The 14,079-nt window shown below is 40.9% G+C and overlaps 1 protein-coding gene across 1 annotated transcript in view; it reads right to left on the bottom strand.

Annotated features, from left to right (window-relative positions):
• Positions 1–14,079, bottom strand: part of CEP112 (centrosomal protein 112) — a 137,695-nt gene that overhangs the window by 22,267 nt on the left and 101,349 nt on the right. The window lies entirely within an intron of this gene.

Below are 14,079 nucleotides of genomic sequence, written 5' to 3' on the forward strand. Positions count from 1 at the left end.
ACAAATTTGGAGACCTGGCCCATTTTACAGGTCCTTCAAAGTGGGAGAGGAGACGCTGCAACGCCAGCCCACGGAGGCACGTTTGTGCAGGGCTCTACAGGAGACGGTCTGCATTGCTTCTCAAACGCTTTTCCCCAGCGGCGTTGGAGCTAACGCTGCTTTTCCTTTGCACCAGCCACGTGCTGGACTGATGGGCAGCACGTTACGCACGTCGGCTCCTGAGCAGAGCAGCAGCCCGAGCGGCTGAGGCGACGCGAGCGCCACTTCATCAGGCAGCGCCTGGACACGGGACGAACCGGTGCCTCCAGGAGACTCCTTTGGGGCTGTCAAGATGGTCCCCAGGCATATCTGTTTTCTCCTTTCTTCCTGATATTCTCCTAAGATACCAATGGGAGTGTTTGGGGCATTTTCTGCAAACCCTGGAGTCAGTGACCAAAGCTTTTGGGCCAGGCCCAAGCGTTCTGCTGAGCTGGGGCTTCACAGCAGCGCACAATAAACTACAACTATTTGAGATGCAAAGGATGCAATAAAGTAGCGTAAGTCCTGAAAAGATAAAAATCCAAACAAAACAGCAATATCCATTGCAAAGCTCGGCATGTTTTCGGCGCAGCAAAGGAAGGTACTGTTTTCACTTTGTTTTTGCAGCGGTGCAGGTGATAGGAGAGGGGGAGGGCGGCGAGGTTCAAAGAGCAGTAATAAACTTGCTTTCATCTATTTTTCTCAAGGAACCACAAAAAGCAACAAGCAGTTGCCATGTGCAAGCATTGTTTTTTCCTAAGAGCAGAACGCTTTAGGGTCGTGGGGATGAAGTCACTCTGAGAGCTTGTCAGCTCACAAGATTTATTCTAATATTCACCTATTTTGGTAACAGGCCTGAAATCTAGGTGTTGCTTTCCTCCAGCCTCCAAGGGCTCCATGGTCAAGGGCACCCGTGGGAACGCAGAGGGCAGAGGTTCCTAAAAGGAGAGAACTACTGAGCTGCCTCCTCCTTTCACTCTCCGAGGTGCAGACAGAAACACCAATGTCTCATATTCTAGATAAAACGAATCTTTTAAACCCAAAGATACCGTGACATCTGAAGCATACTCGTATGAAGGAAAAGTTCAAAACTTCCATTTTAAACCACTTAGGAGGAGAGGATTTACCACGATTCTGTCTAATGTTCAGCTGACGCATTGTCAGAAACATTTATCACACAACCTTTTGAAGTTTCTTAGCTCCCCCCAAGTTATTAAAACTTGAACTGCAGAGTTTGTTATCAACCTCAAAGCACATTAGGTATTTTAAGTCAACCTTTCAGATTGATTTCAAGACTATTATACAAAATAAAGCACTTCCAATCAGGTTAATGTCTGACGTACTGAATGATAATGTTGAACAGGCATAACTATTACGCCCGATGGATCTGCCAGGCAATTTTCATTTCTTAATTTGCTTTTTATTAAACACTTCACAAGCAATGGAAACAGCAAGGAACCTGCCACCCCCATAGTAGGGCTTCTGTGAAGACCTGAAGTCAGCTTCAAGATTTCAGACAACTTCTTGAATTTTTGATGATACGTTGCAAAAACATGTACAAGGTTGGCTATGCTCTGCTCATGAAACCCTGCTATTGGGAGTACAAATTAACGAGTAAAACATCTGTTTTGCTACCTGCTGCCTGCTTGCTAACAGCTCTGAAAAAACAAACACCAGGGGCTCCATCGGGACTTCCCGCACTGCTTTCGAGAGCATCCGACTCATGATAAAGCAGATTTATCAATCACTTGCTGAGCAAGACAGTCTTCTCACTGCCAGGGGCTTCATTCCAAAATAAGTTTATCACCAAACTGCCACTTTAAGTGGGTGTTCTGAAACGTTACACCTGGAGAGGCAATCGGCGGCCTCTGTGGACCCGCTGCTCTACAAAGGTCTTCTTAAAACACATTCCTTGTCACAGACGCACGAAGACCTGGTAATATAAACATTTCTAATAGGCTTTCGAAACATCTTATTTTGCTATGTTCCTTTTAAAAGTAAATACTAAGGACTCAGATATTTGCAATCAATAGGCTAATCCAATTTCTAGTATAAATAAAAGAAAATGATGTATTTTGTGCAAGGCACTAGCAGATTTCATAGCATAACTCGAAGAAATGCTCGAATTCCCCCCACTGCAGCAGCAGTAGTCCATATTGAATAAAAAAACACCCATTTTCCTACACATACACACATGTACACAAAGAAAGAAATCTAATAATGTCTTTATACCTTTTCAAAGTAACCTTAATCAACAATCTGAACGCACTGGCAAACCACTGCTTTTTGAACTGAACAAGAGCCAGCTTGACTCGACAGCGCCTGCACATTCGCTGCCTACAAGATGTGAGAGGCAGCAAAGCAGGAGCTCTAAAAGCAGGTCTCTGAGGCAAAATGGGGTGATTCTTGACAGTGAAGGATGCACACTCAGAAACTTGGAAATACTTTCATTCAAAGTCCTTAATGACCTCCAACCCAATTATATTTGAAACCAGACATAATAATACAATTGCTCCTATTTAAATAAATGTGTGAAAACTGAACATTTTTGAAGTTTTTTTTTTTAAATCACATTGAGATGAAGCTCATTTACTTAAAAAGAAAAATGAAAAAGAACATCCCCAGCAGCTGGTCAAGCAGATTATGAGACCCTAATCTCAGTAGCCTGAGGAAAACAAAAACTGTTTTCAAGTATCTGTTGTATAAAGTATTGACTTTGTAGTTTTTTGCAGCCGTACTAACATGATGGAGCAGAACTTCACCCCAGAACGTTGCCACTCTAGTTAATCATATGATGCCACGACAGAGACATTTGCTGTTGTAACATCAGCATTTCCGAACATTCTAAAATCATGTTTAATTGCTAAATTTTAAAGATTAGACCTGGGAAAGATCAATTTCTGCTTGTTTAGAAGTTTCTCCTCCCACCTTAGAGCTCTAGAATATTAAAGCAACATGTTTTGGACAGACACATAGAGAGATAAATAGCAAGGAACAGTGTAAAGCTACAATTTATACAAACCTCTTTCATAGCTTTTTATTCAAAATATAGCTATACTCTAATTCCTGCATAACTCACATCTGGAAACATCTGCCATTCTATTTCTTTAGGTCTAAAGTAATCTTTTTGCTGAACTGAAATCATTTATTAATATTAAGAACTGGTGTGCCTTAAATTTACTGGCCATGCCTCCCTTAAAAGCAATTGTCTATTTAAAATAGACATTTGGTTTGTATTCTACACATATAAAGAGGCAGTCATCTGTATCTTGTATTTTAACGGCTTGTCCAATACCAGTTCTCTCTAATTTGAACTGCCATATTTTTAAGTGCTTTAATGGACTTCACCAGTGCAGAAGTCATAAAACTTTAAAGAGGCAGCCGAGGCAGAGTCACATATTCCCAAGGGGGAAGAAAAATGTCCTGTGCACATTAGGGGCAAGACTAGTCAGACCCAAACCTTTCGGAACAAGTTTGTCCTGCAAATCCAGGGAGCTCTGTGCCTGTAAAGCAGCTCAGGTGAGATGAAGGCGAGAGGCTCTGCTGGTAGAGATCATCAATGCAAGGAGCTCTGCAGAGCTGCTTGGCTGTACTTAAAACAAAACCGCACATTTGATCTTTTGACGCTGATAATTTCACAAATATAGATAACAAATTAGGTGCAATTTATATGCAGGAAAACCAGGAAAAAGATGAGTGCAGGGAAAAAACAACTTGCCAAAGCTACTGCTGTGTCTCAAATATATTCTTTCTGGGGATGTTGAGAGCTCTAATCACAGTTGTGACAAAATAAGTCTAATTGCAATGGAATTTTGTTTCTCTGGGAAAGTTTTTTTTTTTTTTTAAGTTGTTTTTGGGCTCAACAATGGCTGAAGGACTGTGTGGATTCCATTAGCTGACCCTCCTGTAGCTGCAGAAAACTCCTTGGAGCATTGGGGCTGCTAAGGCTGTGAGGGTTCAAAAAGAGACCATGGAATAAAAGTGCATCAAAGACTATTAAATCCGGACATCACCTCTGGCTCATGGACTTTCCTAACTGTAACTTGCTGGAGGATGGTGAGTACACTGAGTTAATGCTATTAAATTTTCAGCCTATTCTTATACTTCTTCCTGAGCATCTGTTACCAGATACCATGTTCCAGAAAACTGAGCGAGACAGACCTTCGGTGTGAGCCAGCACCGCCAGCTCTGTTTACCTGAAACCCTAGGACAGTCTTTGCAGTTTCTCTGCTCTGGGACTTTCAAGCCTCTGAAGGATTAACTATCAAATTCTGATACTTCCAGCATACAGAAATCATCACTCAGAATTCTCTGGGCAAGAAAACTGTCCCAGATCAATGCCTTCTGATTTCAGATAGGCTTGAGCAGACCATTTCTGTGCAGGTATAAAACGCTACAAGAGATAGAACATCTCAGCAAAATGCTTGATCAATGTTAAGTGAATGACTGCCAAACTTGTCTGGCACATCTGAAAGTCAGGCAGCCCCTTTTCATTTTCTCTTCATTTTTTTTATATGTAAGTAGTTTCAAATATTCTTATGTAGATGACATTTTTAAAATGCAAAAGCATTAAAAGTAACAGAAAACAGATCAAGCTCTAAGGCCTCACCAGTTTCTCATTTGTGCAGGTCTGCGCTGACCTGCTCGCGTTAGACCTGCCCAGCACAGAGAGCAGGGCTTTCCTGCTGCTTCCTGCATGCTGGAAAACTTCTCCTTGCCATAAAAGAGGCGCAGACTGCAGGAAAACCAACGTACGGCACAGTGCAAACGAAGCAAGAACTCCAGTATTGTTAAAGCTGCGTAAATCTTCATCTAGCTTTAGGGCTGGATAAGGAAGCACTGATGCGGGTGTCCTCTGCAGAGGCAGGTTTCACGAACAGCAAGGGAAAGGAGGGAAGGCTCCGAAGCCGCTGGATCGTTAGAGCTGTGTGCTGGCAAATGGGTTCACAGCAGTGCCAAACCCCACCTTAAAATGTACATTTTGTAGGATTTAGGAAGGAGAAGAGACCTAGTAGAGGACAGCGGAAAGAAAAAAAGCAGCACATAATATATATTGAAGATGATGTTTGCACATTGCTTAAATGCTAACTGTAACAACTCAGACCTCACTGTACTCCTTGCCCATCAATCACTCCGTGCTTTCCTACATTGATCTTGTTTTCAACATTTACACAAATTAAGTGTTATTCTGGCAAGAATAAGAAAACATATAACATCATACTTAGAACACAGCTGTGGTCAGAGGTGTTTCCAGGTATGCAGACATCACAGCCCACTCACTCCTATGATTCAAATTCTTACATAGGCTTCAGTAATTGCTGTTTTACCCTGCTAAACTGTAAATGATATAAACTACATTAACTCTAGAAACAAAAATATAATGATTTTAAATATAGTCCTATACAAAAAAAGATAAGGCTTTTCCTAAGCCAGGTAGGACCTTGACTTCTCCTTCAAGCAGACTGCAGAATCTGGCTTGGTCCAAACCAGGCAAGTGCTCCTGCAGGTATCTAACATTTGCCAGGCTGGATTTTTATTTATACAGTTTCATTCTACCACTCCCAAGCCTATTAGTAAGCAAACAAACTTACTTTTCATGTTTAGTTTTCTCTTGCGTGTACTTTCACCCTCTTACATAATGAATTTGGAACATGGCACCAGCACAGACAGTGCCTGGAGGCTTCTGGCATGTGTGGAACGGATGGGACAGTCACCCATGGACATCGTCCCTCTTTAAATAAGCACATCCTTTTCCATGGTAGACCCATATGCAACACCCTCAGCAGTCATGTAGAAAAGGCACAGAAAAATATGACAGTGCTCCAGGTTTTAACACATTTTCCATGGTTCTAATACAGACAACATATATGTTTAATAAAAACTATAATGCCACACTCCTGAGTCAGTGAATCGCAGGACACTGGATGAATCTGGGCTAGAACTTGCTCCCCATTTGGTAAGACATCCACTTCTGTGTTTCCTGAAATCACTGCAGAGCTGCATGAAGCTTTGGTATTCACATGTCCTAATTATTCCTTTCCCAGGAAGCAGGACCGTTTAGTCTTATCCTAAACTGGTTCTAGAAGGAGTTCAAGTCATTTGGTTTTGATTCACAAATGATCACATTTTCTCAGGACATGTTTTTCAGATGCTCCTCCTCCTTGCTATGCAACAGGCATTAATCCTTGGAGAGGTTTTAAAGCACAGGAGAGCAAAACCAGTGCAAAACTGAGCCGGTGACTTTATGGCAGGTCTCAAGAAAGGAAATGAAAGATGCATTAAACGTTTTATGTTCTAAGGCCAACACAGACAGGTTTGAAACCCATGATCTCACGGTATGCTGGGCCAGGAAAATGGCACATTCAGGGCATGGGTTTCCAGCGTAAAAATCCTCATGAGGTGAGCTGATGTGACTCTTCACCTGCCAACAATCCTGGCAGGAATATAAACAGGTTCAGGAGATGAGCTCCTGCTGCAGGCAAAGGAGGAACCATACAGAGAGTTGCCCTGACCTGTGAGGAACCGGCCTCTTTGCTTTGAACTTCAGCAGATATTAATGAATTCTTTGTAACCAGCAATCTGGGTTTTTCACTGAAGATATATTTTTCTTGAGGTGCCAAATATAGGAGACATATTCAACATTAGAAGTACATATTTTAGGTCTCATGATTGGTTGGCCAAGCTGGTGAAAGCTGTTCTGACAGGTATGTTCAGCACTACGTCTGCTGATAACTGTTCTTATTGTCCCAGTCGAACAGGGACCCACAGGAACATGCATCAGCACAGAAAGATTTGGCTTCACATTAACATATTGACTTAGCTGAAGTTCTTGACTTCAGTGATGTGAAAGCCTGCACTAAATATAACCAGAGGCACATTTTAGTAACAGAAGAATTTTTTTAAAAAGTTTGTACCAGAGGATAAAGGATTTTGTGTTGCTTGACTGACCTCTGCTTCACTGCTCCTCCAGGCCTCTCTTCACATAGCAGTTGTGAAGAGGTTGCTGTAAAGAAACTCACTTAGTCTTAAATTTTGTCCTGCATACAAGACTTCTTTCAGTATCCTAAGAATAAATTTTGCAATGATAGACCACAGAGGAAGAAAACAGGTGAGCACTTTTCACTCCATCAAATACTATCCCAGTGGAGGACCTCAGGCTTTTTGAGGAGGTCAAAATACAAACCTATCAATGCCTGCACAGAAGAAAGAGTTTAAGGAAAAGCTTCAGCCTTGAGTCCCCAGCCTTCTCTGCACATGTTTTAAAGGACCAAAAAAGTCAAATACTTGAAAACCACGCTTTCTCTGAAAAATAAATTTAATCCTGCTCACCACTGAAGAGAATCACCACAGCCTTGAGGGCGCACAAATCAGCAACGATAAACCACTTCCAGTGAAAGCATCCCAAGCTCCAATGCAAGATGGAAATCGCTCACTAAGTGCAGAATTCACTTGCAAAAAGGCTCAAAGAAGAATTCTAATATCTAGGCATAGAGGGGCACCAACCCTAAGCAAAAATGTACACAATTTCATGGAAAGGAGGCAAAATATGACATGTAAGAATGTGTGTGTATATATATATATATATATACACTAGACTTTAGTGCTGATTTGGCTGCTTATAGTAAAAGAAATATCCATTGAAGAGCAAGTCAAACCAATTTCCCTTAGGATGGAGATAGCCTAAAATTTACCAAGCTCATTATGCCAGTGCTTTGACATTAAGTAGATGAACTGCTTCATTCTGAAACCATCGCCAAACCTCAGAACTGGCTGATAACATTCCAATCATCTGGTTCTTCAAGAAAAATAAATGGTGAAATGCTACCCCTCACGATTTCCAACTGGGCAGAGCAGAGTGATGGATGACAGGCGGACACGGGATACATTTTTATCAAGCAACAGTCGTCACATTCTGGTGACAAAGTTTGCCCCTTTCGCCTCTTACACAGAGTGGTGAAAACACCACTTCCAGTGAGCACAAAGTCAGCCCCAGAACTTGCAAATATTTCATTTGCGCTAATTAGAAAGGTGCTCTCAAACCTGCAAACTTCACATTCCCGACATGCTTGTAGCTTTTGATGTTGTAGCTGGTGCCGTGGCTGCCGCTCAGGGCTCTGCGCAGCAGCGCGGGCTCCCCTGCCAGGCTCTCTGGGGGAGCTGCCATCTGATCTCCTGCACACGCACATAAAAGTCCCCGGGTACTTTTTTGCTTTTCAAGTACAGTACTGCTGCTTGCAAAGTTCCTTTATTCTCAACTCCACTGATGCAAGAAAGTGGCAGAAATATGGCAGCTTCGGCTACTTTCCTCCAATTTCTTTGCAGTTTATCCTTTATTGCTAAGGAATGAGTAGATATTTTCATTTTCTATGGAAAATATTTATAAGAAATAAAGGCACTAGCTTCCAAAAGTGGTAAGAATGCTACTGACCACTTCATTCCACTACTATCCTGTCTTTAACTACTAGCAATTAGTTACCCTATAGAGATATCAGACTCACCAAGTTTCTACTGCTATTCTTAAAAAAAAAAAAAAAAGCCTGGTTTTATGAAAGAAATTGGTAACTTTCACAGTGAAATATAAATAACTTTGTTATCTGCCATGCAAATAGGTTTGCTAGTCATTTTTAAAAAACGCTTTGACAATATTCATGAGATCTTCACACACACAAAAATGCCTGCTCTGATATTAGCTTTGTATTTCCTGCTCTTCTTGCTAGGTTTGAGTTTCAGAGTTGCATATAGAAAATTCTGAAGGGAACCTGAATATTTCTAAAGTTAATACTGATTTTGGCAGGAGCACTTTAATGGATAAAGCTGAAATCGTAGGCGACCCTCCCCTTCTGCACGATTAATGCAGAAAGGACAACAACAGATACTAGAAAACACAGTTTTGCAAAAAATGTTTACACAAATACTGGAAACGGTGATGGCAAGCTGGAATAAGCCAATGCAATCTGCTGCTATTTTGTCTCACCCCTGGGACCTGCCACACCATAAGAAAGATGTCTTAGGGAAATAGACGTTGATAAGTAGAGCAGGTCTGCGGATCTCTAGTTGCCAAACCCTGTAACTTGTGTTACTGTGCCAGGCTTTAAAATCTTTACTGCAGAGTAATAAATGCTTGTGGACTACAGAAGGTTTGCTTTGAAGATGTCATTTGCTCCGGGAATCTTTTGTTGGTTGAATATATAGTTCACACATATTGTGTTTCCACCTACACTGCTGGAGAAGCCCTGCAGTCAAGGCTGTTCCAGCGCGAGCCGGAGGAAGGCTCCGTTCCAGGAAGTTATTGGAGCCGGAACAAAGCACAACCCTTGGAAAGCCTACAGAGTCCCATGCACAGACTGTTCTGCAGACGCCCCGTGTTTGGAGGACATTAGACACTTGTTTTTATGTTTCTTCCCCCCCCCCCCCCCAATTAAAGTCCCAGACTTTCGAGCGCAGGCTCTTCCTCCCAGGCCGCCTGTCTCCTAATGCTGGGGTATCTCCTCCGCTCTATCTTTCCAAATGCAACTTTCTCCCTCTCGTAAAAGTCCTGGTGCTTTCAGAGCGCCGCCTCTTTGACATGCAGCAGCACAGTAAACTGTTACTGCCACATCAGCCCTTAGAAAAAAGCTCATTTCCATTTTCTTATATCACAGTTAAAAGCATTCTCTGCTCTCATTTATTAGCTGCATAGGGTTATGCTAGTATTATTTAACAGTCATTAGCAGGCAATCTTCTCTATATACTCCTAATAGCTTAGGACTCCATGCACTATTATTATTTTATTTTTGTCAGTTAAAGGCAATGAACTTTAAGACTTGCTTTTAATTCTCTTTTGTCATTTTTTTCCAGTATAAAATAACTGCAATCAAACTAATTAACAGAAACTGCTGGATTAACTACATAAGATTTTATATTTTGTTTTGCATTTATGGAATCTTCAGATCTATAATTTTGAGATTAGCAGATGTAATGTGGTACCTCTTCTAACATTAAGAGAGGAAAGAAGGGGTCATGCAGCAGCATGACTTCTGCAGGGGAAGTAAAACACTGACAGCAACAATGAGTATGGATGAAAATAGTAAAAATGCAGAGTTTTAAACCTGCTGGATAAAACCGGTCTGCAGTTCAGAGCCTAGGCTAGCACCCGTTCTAGTCTTTTATAAAACTTGTAAGTATGATTTTGCTGTTGGCCATGGTAAGTTCTTCAATGTGTTGAGACATGAAAAGTCAAGAAAAATGCCAGAGTGCAAAGCTTGCTGCAGGAAAAAAGATGACTCAATTCTTGGTCTCACAAAGCATGTCAAAGATATTATAAAGTACTTACAGATGCTCAACCCCTCCGATTGCCTGACTGGCTAAACATCTGAAACCCTGTAATTTGGAAGCGAAGGTACTATGCTTCATACAATGAAATAATTTCTGTGGCAACAGAAAAAGAGACAGGATCATGAAAAGGGGAGAGGACTTTTAAAATCAATTTTGGTTGCTATTAATAATTGTGCTTAACAAACTCATGTTAATATGAAAGCAAGTCTATTTCATTTTCATCCAAAATGACTGTGTCAACATAGTCATTTAAAGATGCCCTTATAATGGAATCTGTAGCACGCAGTATGAGCAGCAGTTTGTAACCTTGGGGCTAAATCCTCAATTTCTCTTACAAGCTGAATTTGAGTGAATTCATATAAACAAAGTATCTGTATAAACAATGACTTGGAAAAAACAGGTACTTCAGAATTTGGAAAAAGAGAAGGTAACACCTTAAAAGCCTTGCAAATGTCATTTGCCTGCCCTTTGGGAACACAAAACCTTCTCTGCTGGTCAGACAGAATATAGGAAGCAAGATACCAAGATTTGCCTAGTATTTTTATGACTATTTCACAATGGTAAAATACAAAATGTTATAGGTTGGTGCCTTGTAATTCCCTGCTAATAAGAGACAGAGTTATCAGTATTATTATAGACTAAAGTCAGAAGCAAAGAGGTAGAGTTCCTTGGAAGAAAAAATAAATCTGTATCTTCATTTAGTTACACCAAGTTTTAGGCTCTAGTTTTTGGGGTAGCCTAAACTTCAGGGTTTTTTTGCCTAATTAACACTCTCAGTGCTACCAGTGATGCATGGTCACAGCCTTTTTTTAAGTCAACAAATTTTTATTATTTATCTAACTAATAAAAATACCATCAGCTACTGCAGAGGCCACTGGTGGCAGTTCAAGGGTATTTTGAGGACAACAGACTAGTTCTACAGGATGTCAGTAACTCAGCTAATGTTTCCATATCTCTGCAATGGTTTTTCTTTTAATAAAAAACATTGTAATTACAAATGGAACTTGCTAATAAACAGGGCTGATAATAAAATATAACTGAAAGCAAAACGGACTGGTTCACATAATTTTTAAACACATTTTTTCTGATACTAATACTACATTTTAGAGAGGTTTGGAAGTAGCACCAGGATATTTTGATGATGACTTTCTGGAAACCAAGCTATCAGGTGCCCTGAAAGAAATATTCGGAATGCTTTAAACATCCCAAGGTCTAGATGCCACGGCGGCATCGCTGAGCACCCCATGCAAGGGGGACTTCTTGCTCCAACATATGGCAGCACCTAAGAAATACATGATGTTTGGGAATATCTATTCTCTACATGGGTCTACATCACTTTAAAATTAAAAGTTGCTCTTCTCTGTTCTGTTCTGGCTTAAAAAATACACTTTGGATTTGAACATAACAAAGGAAAACAACTGTTTCCAATTTTTTCTCACCAAGGGAAGCATTACTGTGTGACATTCTTTCCTAGAAATCTTTTAAGTCCCATTTATTAACAGAATTAATCTGGTCATAATCTGACTGACAAAGTGTTGAAGGATGTCATCTTCAACTCATGTCTTGCTAATGAAATTTTGGTGTTAATGCTGGGGATATAACAGAATCCTAGAATCTGTAATATGAAACAAAACAACAAAGGGGCTTCCCTTTTCCAAAAATATCATTATTTTCTCCCGTCTCTGTTGTGTGTTTGTTGCTCTCCATCATCCATTTACTTTCAGAGTCTACTTTTTGATGTGGAGTCCCCACTCGACCATCAACTTCTACATTAAAACGCTGCAAATGTTTTGCAGCTCTGCAGCACTTTCAATCCAAGGAACCTAAAGGACTTCATAAAAGACTGAGGCTGTGATTTCATAAATAGCCTTAAGATATTTCTACAACACAATTAACTTTATGCTAGTGGTGAGTCCAGCCATGGGAGTCCAGACTTGGTAACCACTGCCCAAAAGCATCAGAAAAGCAGGGTAAATACTCTGACCGTTTGATCATGCGGAGCCCTGGGTTATTGTGGCTAGATTGTTATCAGGATATGAGACAGCTAGTTAAAATTAGCTAGTTAAATTTAGCCTAGTTTACACCACGCTTCAATCACTCATGTAGCTTCTGCACAGACATTCGCAAGCGTTCAGCATCCAGCACCCTTCCAAAGACCTTCTAACACCTCAGTCCACAGCATCTCAAAGGGGTTAACAGATTTAAGCAGCTTTTCCAAGCATCTGTAGGGCATTAATATAACTGTGCCCTCAACTTCTAATCCTAGGGCCTAAACCCATTGGTCCTAATCTCTGACACGTAAGGAGAGGCTCAGCACAGAGACCAGGTGAGCGTTGCTCCATTTGCCTCACGTGTCCTTGTGCCAGGTTCCAAAAACTGGAAGTCTGGACGAGTTCAAAGCAGAGGTATCTGCACAGGAGCAGGCGGGACGGCTCCCGGGGCCAGCACGGTCCTACCCGAGACAAAAGGGCAGCGAGAGCAGTCACGTAGCTGCTCAACACCTCGCCAGACTCCCACTTAGATATCTGGTATTAGACACTGCAGTGCGATGGAATCAAAATGGTTACCTTGTAAGTCACAAGAAAGGAATTTGACGATCAAAATTTTTATCTTGATTCTACGACTCTGGCTGCACAAGCCTCCATTCGGCCTTAGGCCAGACAATTCTCAGTGGAATGCAGAATGCCAAGTACTTCAGGCATTCATCTCTGACCGACCCAAACGCAGGCCATCTGGAACCAAAAAGGGCTGCTTGCACTGTTTTTTTGTTGTTGTTGTTGTCACAAGAAACAGAACATTCTTAAAGTTTCACATATTTACTTTTCACTAATGCTTAAGATGTGATTAAAAAAAACCCACAACACTACAGGGATAAATACAACTATGCAATAATATGTTTTTCAACTATAAAAGAGAGTCAAGAATTTGAATTAATATCAAAATCATGCACTGTGGTGCCCACATCTGCTTTATTGACTAAACATGAAAAATCACTGAGACAGTTGGCTTCTGTAAAAATGTACTTTGCTTGTGAAAGGAAATAGTAACTGGAAGGTCTCTTACAGGAAGTCACCACATGCAATACAAAGGAAATTGCAATCTGTTCCTCAATGTTAGTTTAAATCAATGTTATATTTAGCAATTTTTGACAACAGTCTTTTCCAGACTTATATTATACTAAGCCTTCTCAAAAGTTTACATTAAGAATTGTTTTCTCTTTAAAATGTTTCTTTAACCACCTCCCAAGGTCTTCACCTTACCCTGGGTTGGAGGCTGATACCCATCTCCCGGACATCTAGGATTCCATTTTCACCAAGAACATTTTTTTTTGCCCCAGGCTAATAAGGAGCGAAGCATTTAGGCATATGCTGTCTAGAGCTACGTGTGGTTCTTAAATACTAAGCGATCAATAATTAGAAACCTCTTTCTGCTTCTAGAAATGAATACAGCTGTTTTCCCTGCTAAGAATTTTCTGTGGAGATATCCGGCTTTCAGCACATTTCCATTAATTCAGTGGTTTCAAAGGGAGATTTTGCAAAGCACAGTATTAACGATACTAAACAACGTTCAAGAACTCCAAGCATAACATCGCCTGGAATTTCTTTCCCGAGCTGACCGAGTCTTACAAAACACACTCGCAGCACGAGTTGCTAAAGTCTTGCTGGGGCATTGCTCAGAAGCTTCGTGCAAAACACAGAGCAGCATGAAGCACTTAATCTCCATGCATGCAAAACTAGCTACTTCTTA

Source organism: Tinamus guttatus, unplaced genomic scaffold (genome assembly GCF_059628265.1).
Source record: "Tinamus guttatus ecotype Peru unplaced genomic scaffold, ASM5962826v1 Tinamus_guttatus_pri_ptg000045l, whole genome shotgun sequence".
Lineage (NCBI taxonomy): Eukaryota > Metazoa > Chordata > Aves > Tinamiformes > Tinamidae > Tinamus > Tinamus guttatus.